Consider the following 11,761-nt stretch of genomic DNA (forward strand, 5'->3'; position numbering starts at 1 on the left):
GTACTCTTAGATCATTCTCCATGTAAGAACATAGAGTAAGCCATGAAAGAAATCTCAATAAATTTAAGAAGATTGAAATCACACAAAGTATGTTCTCCAACTATAATGGAATTAGATCAGAGATTAAGAACAGAAGGAATTTTGAGAAATTCACAAGTATGTAGAAATTAAACAATACACTCCTAAAACTATCAATGGGTCAAATTTAAAATCACAAAGAAAATTGGAAAGTACTTTGAAGTGAATGAAAGCAAAAATACAACATGCCAAAACTTAGGGAAATCATCTTACTCAGTCTTTAGAGGGAAATTTATAGTGGTAAACATCTATATTTTTTAAAAGAGAAGAAAGATCTTGCATCTATAATCTAAACTTCTACCTTAAAGAACTAGAAAAATAGACCGAAGGCAAGCAGAGGAAGAAAATAAGAAAGACGAGCGGAAGTAAATGAAACCAAGAATAGAGAAAATGAGTGAAACTGAACGTTGATCCTTTGAAAATTCCACAAAGTTGACAAACCTTTAGATGGATTGACCAAGAAAAAAAGAGAGGGCTCAAATTATAAAGCAAGTACAAAAGAAGAGACATCACTACCAGAAGAACAGAAATAAAAAGATTATAAGGGACTACTATAAACAGCTGTATACCAACAAATCAGGTAACCTAGATGAAAGGAACAAATTCCTAGAACACAAACTACTGAAACTAAGTCAAGAAGAAATACAAAATCTGAATAGATCTATAACAAGTAAAGACATTGAATTAGTAATTTTAAAAAACTTAACACAAGGAAAAGCCCAGGCCACATGACTTCATTATGAATTCCACCAAACATTTAAAGAATTAACATGAGGGGCGCCTGGGTGGCCCAGTCGTTTGGGTGTCTGACTTCGGCTCAGGTCATGATCTCGCAGTTGACAGGTTTGAACCCTACATCCGGCTCTGTGCTGACAGCTCAGAGCCTGGAGCCTGCTTCAGATTCTGTGTCTCCCTCTCTCTCTGCCCCTTCCCTGCTCATGCTCTGTCTCTCTCTGTCTCAAAAATAAATAAACATTTAAAAAAATTAAAGAATTAACATGAATCCTTCACATGCTCTTCAAAAATTGAAAGAGGGAGGAAGACAACAGAATAGCAAACACCAGGAATCTGTCTTCCCACTAGACAGCAGTTGTACTGGCAGAGTCTGTCTGATGTGACTATTTTAGAACTGGAGTCTATCGAAGGCTTGCAATTCCAGGGGGAAGTGTTGGGTAGTATTTAATTTCAATCCATTTCAGCTCCTACCTTGATAGCAGCTGCCCAACCCCCAATCCTGTTGCAGGCAATGGTGCACATGTTCTTGGAACAACTCACACGCAGCTTGTGGAAGCCAGGTTGGGCAGTCCTGTCCTTCAAATAAAGGGGTATCTGTGTTCTCGTCACTGATTGCTGCTTCTAATCATAGAGGTGCACACCCAGAGGCAGGCAGCCTTTGATGCGTGTACACACACACACACACACACACACAATCACTGTTGCCAGTCCCTCTCCCTCTGGCTGAAGTGAGTTGTAGGGGTACCTTTCAAAGCAAAGGTACCCTTTCTTCCCTTTTATTTTTGTCTTCTTCTTCTTTTGGGAGCCAGACATTAAAGACTAGGATATCCAAAACCAACCATATATACAGGGAAATTAGAGAGTCATCACACATGCCCAGAGAAAGGTGTAGACTCAGAAAAGACCTGAAGAGACCTTAGGTTTACAATTCAGTCTAATTTTCAGCGCAGAGACAGCCTATGGGATGCAAAAAGCAAAAATAGCAAACTCTAGGAAAGAAGAGTCTGATTTGTAGTTGACAGCTTGGAGCCTGGAGCCTGCATCGGATTCTGTGCCTCCTCTCTCTCTCTGCCCCTCCACCACTCACTCTCTGTCTCTCTGTCACCCCCTCTCAAAGATAAATAAGCATTGAAAAACAAACAAACAAACGTTTAAAAAAAAGTAATAAAAGTATGGCCCATTCATAGGGGAAAAGAAACCAATAGAAACTGTCCCTGAGAAAGACCAGATAGAAGACCTACTAGACAAAGACTTTAAAACAGCTTCTTAAAGATGCTCAGAGAATCAAAGAGAGACATGGGAAAGTTAAAAAAAAAAAAAGGTACGAACAAAATGTAAATGTCAATAAAAAGATAGGTTTAAAACGAAACTAAAAAGAAATTCTGGAGCTGAAAATTACATACCTAAAATGAAAAATTCGCTAGAGGGATTCAAGCATAGATTTGAACAGAAACATAATCATCAAACTTGAAGACAGGACACTTGAAATTGTCCAGTCTAAGGGACAGAAAGAAAAAAGATTGAAGTGAACAGAGTCTCAGGGTTCTGTGGGTCAGCCATGATCAAGCAGACCAACATATGTGTTGTCAGAGCCTCATAAGCAGACCAGGGAAAGAGGCACAGAGATGATTTGAAGAAATAATGGATGAAAACTTGACAAACACCAGACTAAATAGTCTTTAAATTTTAAAAGAACACAAGACTGGGGTGCCTGGGTGGCGCAGTCGGTTAAGCGTCCGACTTCAGCCAGGTCACGATCTCGCGGTCCGTGAGTTCGAGCCCCGCGTCAGGCTCTGGGCTGATGGCTCGGAGCCTGGAGTCTGTTTCCGATTCTGTGTCTCCCTCTCTCTCTCTGCCCCTTCCCCGTTCATGCTCTGTCTCTCTCTGTCCCAAAAATAAATAAACGTTGAAAAAAAAAAAAAAAAAGAAGTGGCATAAGCAGGCATCCTTGCTTTATCCCTGACTGTAGAAGAAAAGCTTTCCATCTTTCACCCTTGACTGTGTTGTTCTCTGTGGGTTTTTCATATATGGCTTTTATTATATTAAAGTAGTTTCCTTTTATTCCTAGTTTGGGAACTATTTTTATCATGGAAGAGTGTTGAATTTTTTCAGATGCTTTCTGTGCATCAATTGAGAACAGAGCTCATGCTGTTTCTCTTTCTCTCTCAAAAATAAGTAAACATTGGGGCGCCTGGGTGGCTCAGTCGGTTGAGCGTCCGACTTCAGCCAGGTCACGATCTCGCGGTCCGGGAGTTCGAGCCCCGCGTCGGGCTCTGGGCTGATGGCTCGGAGCCTGGAGCCTGTTTCCGATTCTGTGTCTCCCTCTCTCTCTGCCCCTCCCCCGTTCATGCTCTGTCTCTCTCTGTCCCAAAAATAAATAAACGTTGAAAAAAAAATTAAAAAAAATAATAATAAGTAAACATTAAAAAAAAAATTCTAGCCAGAGCAATTAGTCAAGAAAAATAAAGGTATCTAAACTGAAGAAGTAAAATTATCTCTATTTGCAGATGACATGATCTTATATGTGGAAAACCCTAAAGATCACACACACACACACACACACACACACACACACGAGTTTAAGCTAATAAACACAGATAATAAACCAATTCAGCAAAGTTGGAGGATACAAACTCAACACACAAAAATCAGTTGTGTCTCAGGGCTCCTGAGTGGCTCAGTCTGTTAAGCGTCTGACTTTGGCTCAGGTCATGATCTCACAGCGTGTGAGTTCAAGACCCACGTCAGGCTCTGTCCTGAAAGCTTAGAGCCTGGAGCCTGCTTTGGGTTCTGTGTCTTCCTCTCTCTCTGCCCCACCCCCGCTCACACTCTACCTCTCTCTCCTTCAAAAATAAATAAACATTTAAAAATTTTAATTAAAAAAAATCAGTTGTGTCTCTAGACACTAACAATGAACAATTCAGAAAAGAAATTAAGAAAACAATTTCCTCGGGTTGCCTGGGTGGCTCAGTCTGGTGGAGCATCCAACTCTTGGTTTTCGCTCAGGCCATGATCTCACGGTTCGTGAGAATGAGCCCCGCGTTGGGTTCTGCACTGACAGTACAGAGGCTGCTTGGGATTCTGTCTCTCCCTTTCTCTCTGCCCCCCACCCCTGTTCTCTCTCTCTCTCTCTCTCTCTCTCAAAATAAATAAATAAACACTTTTTTAAAAAAGAAAGAAAAAACTCATTTAAACATAGTAAAAAATAAAACAAAACCAGAAAATAATGTGTTGGAAAGGATGTGGAGAAATTGGAACACTCAGGCATTGCTAGTGGGAATGTACCATGGTTCCACCACTGTGGACAACAGTATGGCAGTTCCTTAGAAAATTAGACATAGTTACTTTATGATCTAGCAATTCCATTTCTACGTATATGCCCCCAGAAATGCAGGCTCTCAACGAGACCTTTGTACATCCATGTTCATAGCAGCATTATTCACATTAGGCAAAATGTAAACAACCCAGGTGCCTAGAGGTGCATGAGTAGATAAGCAATGTATATTGTATATTCAATGAAATATTATCCAGCCAGAAGAAGGAAGCAAATTCTGACAGATGCTACAACATGAATTGAACCTTGAGGTTATTATAGTAAGTGAAATAAGGCAGTCATAAAAAGACATACACTATATGATTCCACTTATATTAGGTATTAGAATGTTCAAATTCATAGAGACAGGTGGTGGCCAGGGGCTGGAGGGAAGGGGAGAATGGGAACTGATTGCTTAATGGGTACAGAGTTTCAGTTTGCAGCATGAAAAGAGTTCTAGAGAGGATGGTGGTGATAGTTGCACACCGATTAATTTTTTTTTTTCAACGTTTATTTATTTTTGGGACAGAGAGAGACAGAGCATGAACAGGGGAGGGGCAGAGACAGAGGGAGACGCAGAATCGGAAACAGGCTCCAGGCTCCGAGCCATCAGCCCAGAGCCTGACGCGGGGCTCGAACTCCCGAACCGCGAGATCGTGACCTGGCTGAAGTCGGACGCTTAACCGACTGCGCCACCCAGGCGCCCCTGATTAATTTTTTTAATGTTTATTTATTTTTGAGACAGAGGGAAACAGAGCGCGAGTGGGGAGGGGCAGGGAGAGAGGGAGACACAGAATCTGAAACAGGCTCCAGGCTCTAAGCTGTCAGCACAGAGCCCGATGTGGGGCTCGAACCCACCAACCGTGAGATCATGACCTGAGCCAAAGTCGGACGCTTAACTGACTGAGCCACCCAGGTGCCCCAACTGCACACTGATTAAAAACGATTAAGATGGTTTAAAAAGGGAAATACACTTTCTCACTTATGCTGAGACCAGTATTACCCTGATACCAAAACTAGACACAGACAATCACGAGAAAACTACACACCAATATCCTTATTGATATAGATGCAAAAATCCTCAAAAAATATTAGCAAACAGAATCCAGCAGCACTTAAAAAGGATTATATTCTACTCCAACATGTAAAAAGCTTGGAATTATCACTTCAATCTCACAAGAACAACAAAAAAAGCTGAACAGGGCACCTGGGTGGCTCAGTCGTTAAGCATCTGACTTCGGCTGAAGTCATGATCTCACAGTTCGTGAGTTCGAGTCCAGCTTCGGGTAAGACACAAGCCCCATTTTGGGTGAGCCCCACTTCTCTCTCTCTCTCTCTCTCTCTCTCTCTCTCTCTCTCGGGATTCTCTTTCTCTGCCTGTCACTCACTTGGGCTCTCTCTTACTCTAAAAAAAAAAAGAAAGAAAGAAAGAAAAGAAAGTTGAACAAACAAAAAACGAAGAACCATTTTTAGATGCATCAGAGAATGGAAGTCGCAAGGCAAAGCAACAGTCTGAAAACTGAAAAGACAGGCAATACAGAGAATCCCTGTTTACCAGGTGCAGAAGGAATTGGAACCAGGAACCGGTAGGAAAACACGCTGCAATCTGTGAGCCTGTAGAGGATGAAGAGGGACTAGTATGAGGGTTAAAAACTCCCAGGGACTCAGTCTTAGGGGACCCTCACACTATTGACTTTTACCTCCAGGAGCCCACCACTTTCTCATAATGAAGATTGGAGAAAAATATCCTCGTGGAGGGGAAAAAATAACTAGTTCCAGGGCATTCTGTTCTCTATCTGTCCTCAAGGGAAGCTACTTTATCAGAGCCTAACCTGTATGGGGAAGGGGCACATCCACCCCCAGCCCTCTCTAGCTATGCTGTCTCATTTAAGAAGGGGAAAAAGCTGGGAAGCATTTGTAAATATCACATTCCAGGGGCACAGATCCACTAAAATACTGTGGTATTTACAAATCACAGGATTATAGATTGCTTTCCCCTCCCCCCCCCCATTCCTTGCCACCACATCAAGAAGATTCCCATACAATAACAGAGGATTATAGTTGAAAGAACTATACGGGCTAGACTCTATCAAAGACGGAGTTTCAGGGAGTCTGGGGGGCTCAGTGGGTTAACCGTCTGACTTCAGCTCAGGTCATGATCTCGCAGTTTGTGGGTTTGAGCCCCACGTCAGGCTCTGTGCTGACAACTCAGAGCCTGGAGCCTCCTTCGAATTCTGTGTCTCCCTCTCTGCTCCTCCCCCGCTCGAGCACTCTCTCTCTCTCTCTCTCTCTCTCTCTCTCTCTCTTTCTCTCAAAAATAAACATTATTTTAAATTCTTGAATAACATTTATTTATATTTAAAAAAATTTTTAATGTTTATTTATTTTTGAGAGAGAGAGAGTTCAAGTGAGGGAGGAGCAGAGAGAGAGGGAGACACAGAATCCGAAGCAGGCTCCAGGGTCTGAGCTGTAAGCAGAGAGCCAGACGTGGGGCTCGAACTCATGAACAGTGAGATCATGACCTGAACTGAAGTCAGAAGCTTAACTGACTGAGCCACCCAGGTGATCCTAGACCAGGTTTTTAAAATAACTATAATACGCTAGGAGCTCTAATGGGAAAGGTAGACAACATCCAAGATCAGTAACATAAGCAGAAAGATTAAAATTCTAAGGAAGAATCAAGACAAAATACTAGAAAGCAAAAATACTTAACAGCAATGAAGAATGTCTTTGATGGACTCATTGGTAAACGGGACACAACTGAGGAAAGAATCAGTGAAATTAGCAATATGTTAGTAGAAGCCTCCCAAACAAATGTGAACATAAAAAATAATGGAAAAAAAAAAAAAGAAAGAAATAGGCTATCCAAGAACTCTGGGACAATCCCAAAAGGTGTAACATACATATAATGGGAATACCGGAAGGAGAAGAAAGAAAGGAGCAGAAGAAATATTTGATTAATGGCTGAGAAGTTTCCAAAATTAATGAAACACCAAACCACAGATCCAGGAAGCTCAGAACACAACCACCAGGATAAGTCTCAAAAATTCTACACCTAGACGTATCATATTCAAACTGCAGAAAACTAAAGACAAAGAGAAAATCTTGCAGAAAGCCAGAGGAAATAAAACACCTTGCATATAGAGGAACGAGAATAAATATTACATGAGACCTTTTTTTTTTCACAAACATGTAAGCAAGAAGAGAGGGGAGTAAAATATTTAAAGCACCAAAAGAAATAAAACCTCTACAATTCTATATCCAGTAAAATTATCCTTCAAAAATGAGGGGGAAACAAAGATTTTCCTCAAACAAAAACTGAGACAATTTTGTAACCAGTAGACCTGTTTGCAAGAAAGGTTAAAAGAAGTGTTTTAAAGAAAAGGAAATGATATAGGTCAGAAACTCAGATCTACATTAAAAAAAAAAAAAGAGTGTTAGAGAAACAATGCATGAAGGTAAAATAAAACCTTTATATTTCTTATTTTTAATTTATCTAATAAGTAACTTTTTGCTCTAAATGGTAATAGCAATCAGGTGTTGGATGATGACAGCTACAGAAATTGCATGTTACAAGGGATGGAAGGGAGGAATACTGTAAGATATTTGACTGTCCATGAAGGAATATATTTAAAAATGAGCCGATGGGGCGCCTGGATGGCTCAGCCAGTTAAGTGTCTGACTTCAGCTCAGGTCATGATCCCACGGTTCATGGGTTCGAGCCCCTCATCTGGCTCTGTGCTGACAGCTTAGAGCCTGCTTGGGATTCTCTCTTCTCTGCCCCACCTCCACTTGCGCTCTTTCTCTCTCTCAAAAATAAATGAACATTTTTTTTAAATGAACCTAGATTAGTTGCAACTGTATACGCAAACTCTAGGGAGATCCTAATACCAAAACCAGATAAAGACAATACGAGAAAGGAAAACTGTAGGTTAATATCTCCATGAACATGGATGCAGATATCCTCATCCAAATATTAGCACATTGAATCCATCAGTGTTTACAAAGAATTTACACATAATGACCAAGGAGGATTTATTCCAGAGATTCAAGCCAGAGTCAACATTCAAAAATTAATTAATGTAATCCATCACATCAACAGGATAAAGAAGAAATCACAAGATTCTATCAATAGCTACAGGAAAAGCATTCCACAAAATCCAACACCTACGCATGATTAAAAAAAAAATTCTCAGCAGATCAGGGATACAGGAGAACAAAATCTATAACTAACAGCATACTCAATGGTGATAAAGTAGGTGATTTCCTTTTTAAGACTTGGAATAAGGCAAGGATGTCCCTTCTCACCACTAGTATTCAACATTCTTACTCCTAGTGCAGTAAGACAAGACAAGAAAGGTGCGCAGATTGGTAAGGAGGAAACAAACTATCTTGGTTGCAGACGACATGATTGTCTACATAGAAAATCCCAGAAAATTAACCGTAAACTCCTAGATAAAACACGGATATCTCCTCTTACCCCTTCTATTAAAACTCGAGTTTCTAGCCAGGACAAGTAGGTGAGTTTGAGAAGGATTGGTGTTAGTTCTTCTATAAATGTTTGGCAGAATTCACCACCGAGGCCATCTGGCCCAGGGCTTTTCTTTGCTGGGAGGTTTTTGCTTACTGATTCAATCTCATTGTCTGCAGGTCCATTCAGATTTGCTCTTCCTTCATTTTTGGTAGATTGTGTGTTCCTAAGAATTTGTCCATGTCATCTAGCTTATCCCACGTGTTGGCATGCGGTTGTTCATAGCATATTCTCTTTACTCTGAAGGGTTTGAAATCGGAATACTGAACTGATTGTAACTGGTGCTGGCTCCTTCTCCCTCTTCTTCACAATTCTGTCTCTTCTCCCTATCTCTTACTCTCTACTTTTCATTTTTCAGCCTTTCTCGCTCTTCACACCTCTTCAACCTGTCTCTTTTTCCTTCTTTCTCCTGACTCATTATTTCCTCCTTCCCATTCAGCTTTGTAGCTTCCCATTCAGCTTTGTAGCTTACAAAGCTACATTCATGAGTCCTTGGGGGCCTCTCTGTGCTGCATATGTGTCCCTTCAGTAGAAGGAACATCATTGGTCTGGTTACTCCAGATACACTGTCATGTCCCATATGGCCTACACATTATGGCCTAATTTCTGGAGAAGGAGGAGAACAGTAGTAATGAGGCGTCCCCCCAGGTTCTATTTTCAAGGCAACACTTCCCTATTGATACTCAGAATGCAGTAAGCTTTTAGGTCTTTCTCTTCATTGCCCTCAACTTCCACATAACCCTATCTCTTCCTGAGTTGTCTGCATCTGAGATGAAAGATGTTCCAGACAAATGGATGGGAATGTTTGTAATAATAATCCATCTTTCCTTTTCATATTCCTCTGGCTGTGCCCCCATCTCCCCACCACCCCCACCATCTCTCTCCTCCCAATCCAGCTATCTTCAAGGGAGAATACCACTCTTCTCTGACACTTTGAAGATTTCTATGCAGTAGGGGGCCTTCAGGCCTGGTGGCTGTGGGGTAGGAAGGAACAGCCAAGGGTGATCAGCACTGGATTCCCCACACAGACCTGGAAAACACCTTTGACCTGGAGCTGCTCTAAGCCTGATTCTACAGCCCTAAGATCAAGGGCCTGACTTTTTACCTGTCACGTGGTCCACCCAGCCATAGGACATCCCGGCAGCAGCTACTATGGTTAAAGTTCAGAGAAAGTGCAAAGCAGTTCAGTGAAATGGCAGAGAGGTCAAAGAAGATATGAAAAGGCCAACGAAGAGGTCACAGAAGATAAAGAACATGGAAAGGAGGGAGACAGAAGACGGTCTGGGTGAGATGTTTGCACGATAACTTCTTTACTTACAATTTCTCATTCTCCGGTGGTCTGTAAACATGAGCGGTCAAGATTGTAAACTGTCAAGTATCCTTTCAGCTCTGATGCCAGCTCTAGCTTCCATCATTTCCTTCCTTTGCTTTATTGCCAAATGTACAGAGAATACACCACTCATTGAACACTTAATGATCACCAGACACTTTCCTTGTAGCAGTGGTTCTCAAATTTTTGTGTGTGTCAGGACAAATATATATATATATATATATATATATATATATATATATATAGGCTTCATGCTCAACATGGGGCTTGAACTCACGACCCTGAAATCAAGACTTGGATGCTCTACTGACTGAGCCAGCCAAGTGCTCCAAGGATACCTTTATACTCTTATTAAGGAACCCGAACAAACTTCAGGTTATGTAGTTTATCATGTAGCCATGATGTTCATCCCGCTGGAGATTAAAATGAAGATTTAAATGTTAGTCTCTCATTTAAAAATGCCAATAACAAACTACATTAACATAAATACCGTGGCCTTAAATGAAAAGACAATGTTTTCCAAAAGAAAAAAACCAAATTTACAGAGAAGGAAAGTTTGTTCTACATTTTTGTAAATCTCTTTCATGTCTGACCTGACCGGAAGAAAGTTGGCTTCTCATAACTGCTTCTGCATTCAGTGTGGCTTGATGCATTGTTTTGGTTGAAATATACAAAGAAATCCAGCCTCATGCAAATATATAGCTGGAAAAAGGAAGACTATTTTTCAGATACTTATGGATATACTTTTTTGATACTACACCAAAAGTTGACAGAGTTGGGTTGTTTTAAGATTCGTTAAAAATGTGGAATGTGGGGGGCGCCTGGGGGGCGCAGTCGGTTAAGCGTCCGACTTCAGCCAGGTCACGATCTCGCGGTCCGTGAGTTCGAGCCTCGCGTTGGGCTCTGGGCTGATGGCTCGGAGCCTGGAGCCTGTTTCTGATTCTGTGTCTCCCTCTCTCTCTGTCCCTTCCCCGTTCATGCTCTGTCCCAAAAATAAATAAACGTTGAAAAAAAATTTTTTTAAATGTGGAATGTGAAATCATATCAATGAATATATCCTACTCTGTTATATGAAATTCCAGTGGTCTGTCTTTACCACCCATCTCATTGGGAAAAAAATCTTAATGTATTGAGAAGCTGTCAGGATCTTGATTACAGGCGTAAGTTTTCAAAAATTATATATTTTCATTTAAAAGGTAGAATTTTATCACTGGCAACAAACATTGTCAGTTTTTTCTCTTGGCGTGACCGGCTTACTTAATTCATTTTTGTAAAACGTCTGCTAGAGATGACATAACACTATATATAAAAAACACTAAAATCTCCACTAAAAAACTACTAAAACTGATCAATGAACTCAGTAACACAAGATACAAAATCAATATACAGAAACCTATTACATCTCTATACACTAATGATGAAGTACCGGAAAGAGAGATTAATAAAACAATCCCATTCACAATTGCACCAAAAATAATAAGATACCTAGGGATAAACAAGGAAGTGAAATACCTGTATTCTGAAAGCTCTGAAACACTGATGAAACAAATTGAAGATAATACAAACAAATGGGAAGATATTCCTTGCTCAGTGATCGGAAGAACGGATATTGTTAAAATGTCCATACTACCCAAATCAATCTACAGATTTAATGCAACGCATTGCCAACAGCATTTTTCACAGAACTAGAACAAATCCTAAAATATGTACGGAACCACAAAATACCCCGAATAGCAAAAACAATCTCGAAAAAGAACAAATCTGGAGGTTCCCC

Source organism: Prionailurus bengalensis, chromosome E3 (genome assembly GCF_016509475.1).
Source record: "Prionailurus bengalensis isolate Pbe53 chromosome E3, Fcat_Pben_1.1_paternal_pri, whole genome shotgun sequence".
In the NCBI taxonomy this organism is placed as follows: Eukaryota; Metazoa; Chordata; class Mammalia; order Carnivora; family Felidae; genus Prionailurus; species Prionailurus bengalensis.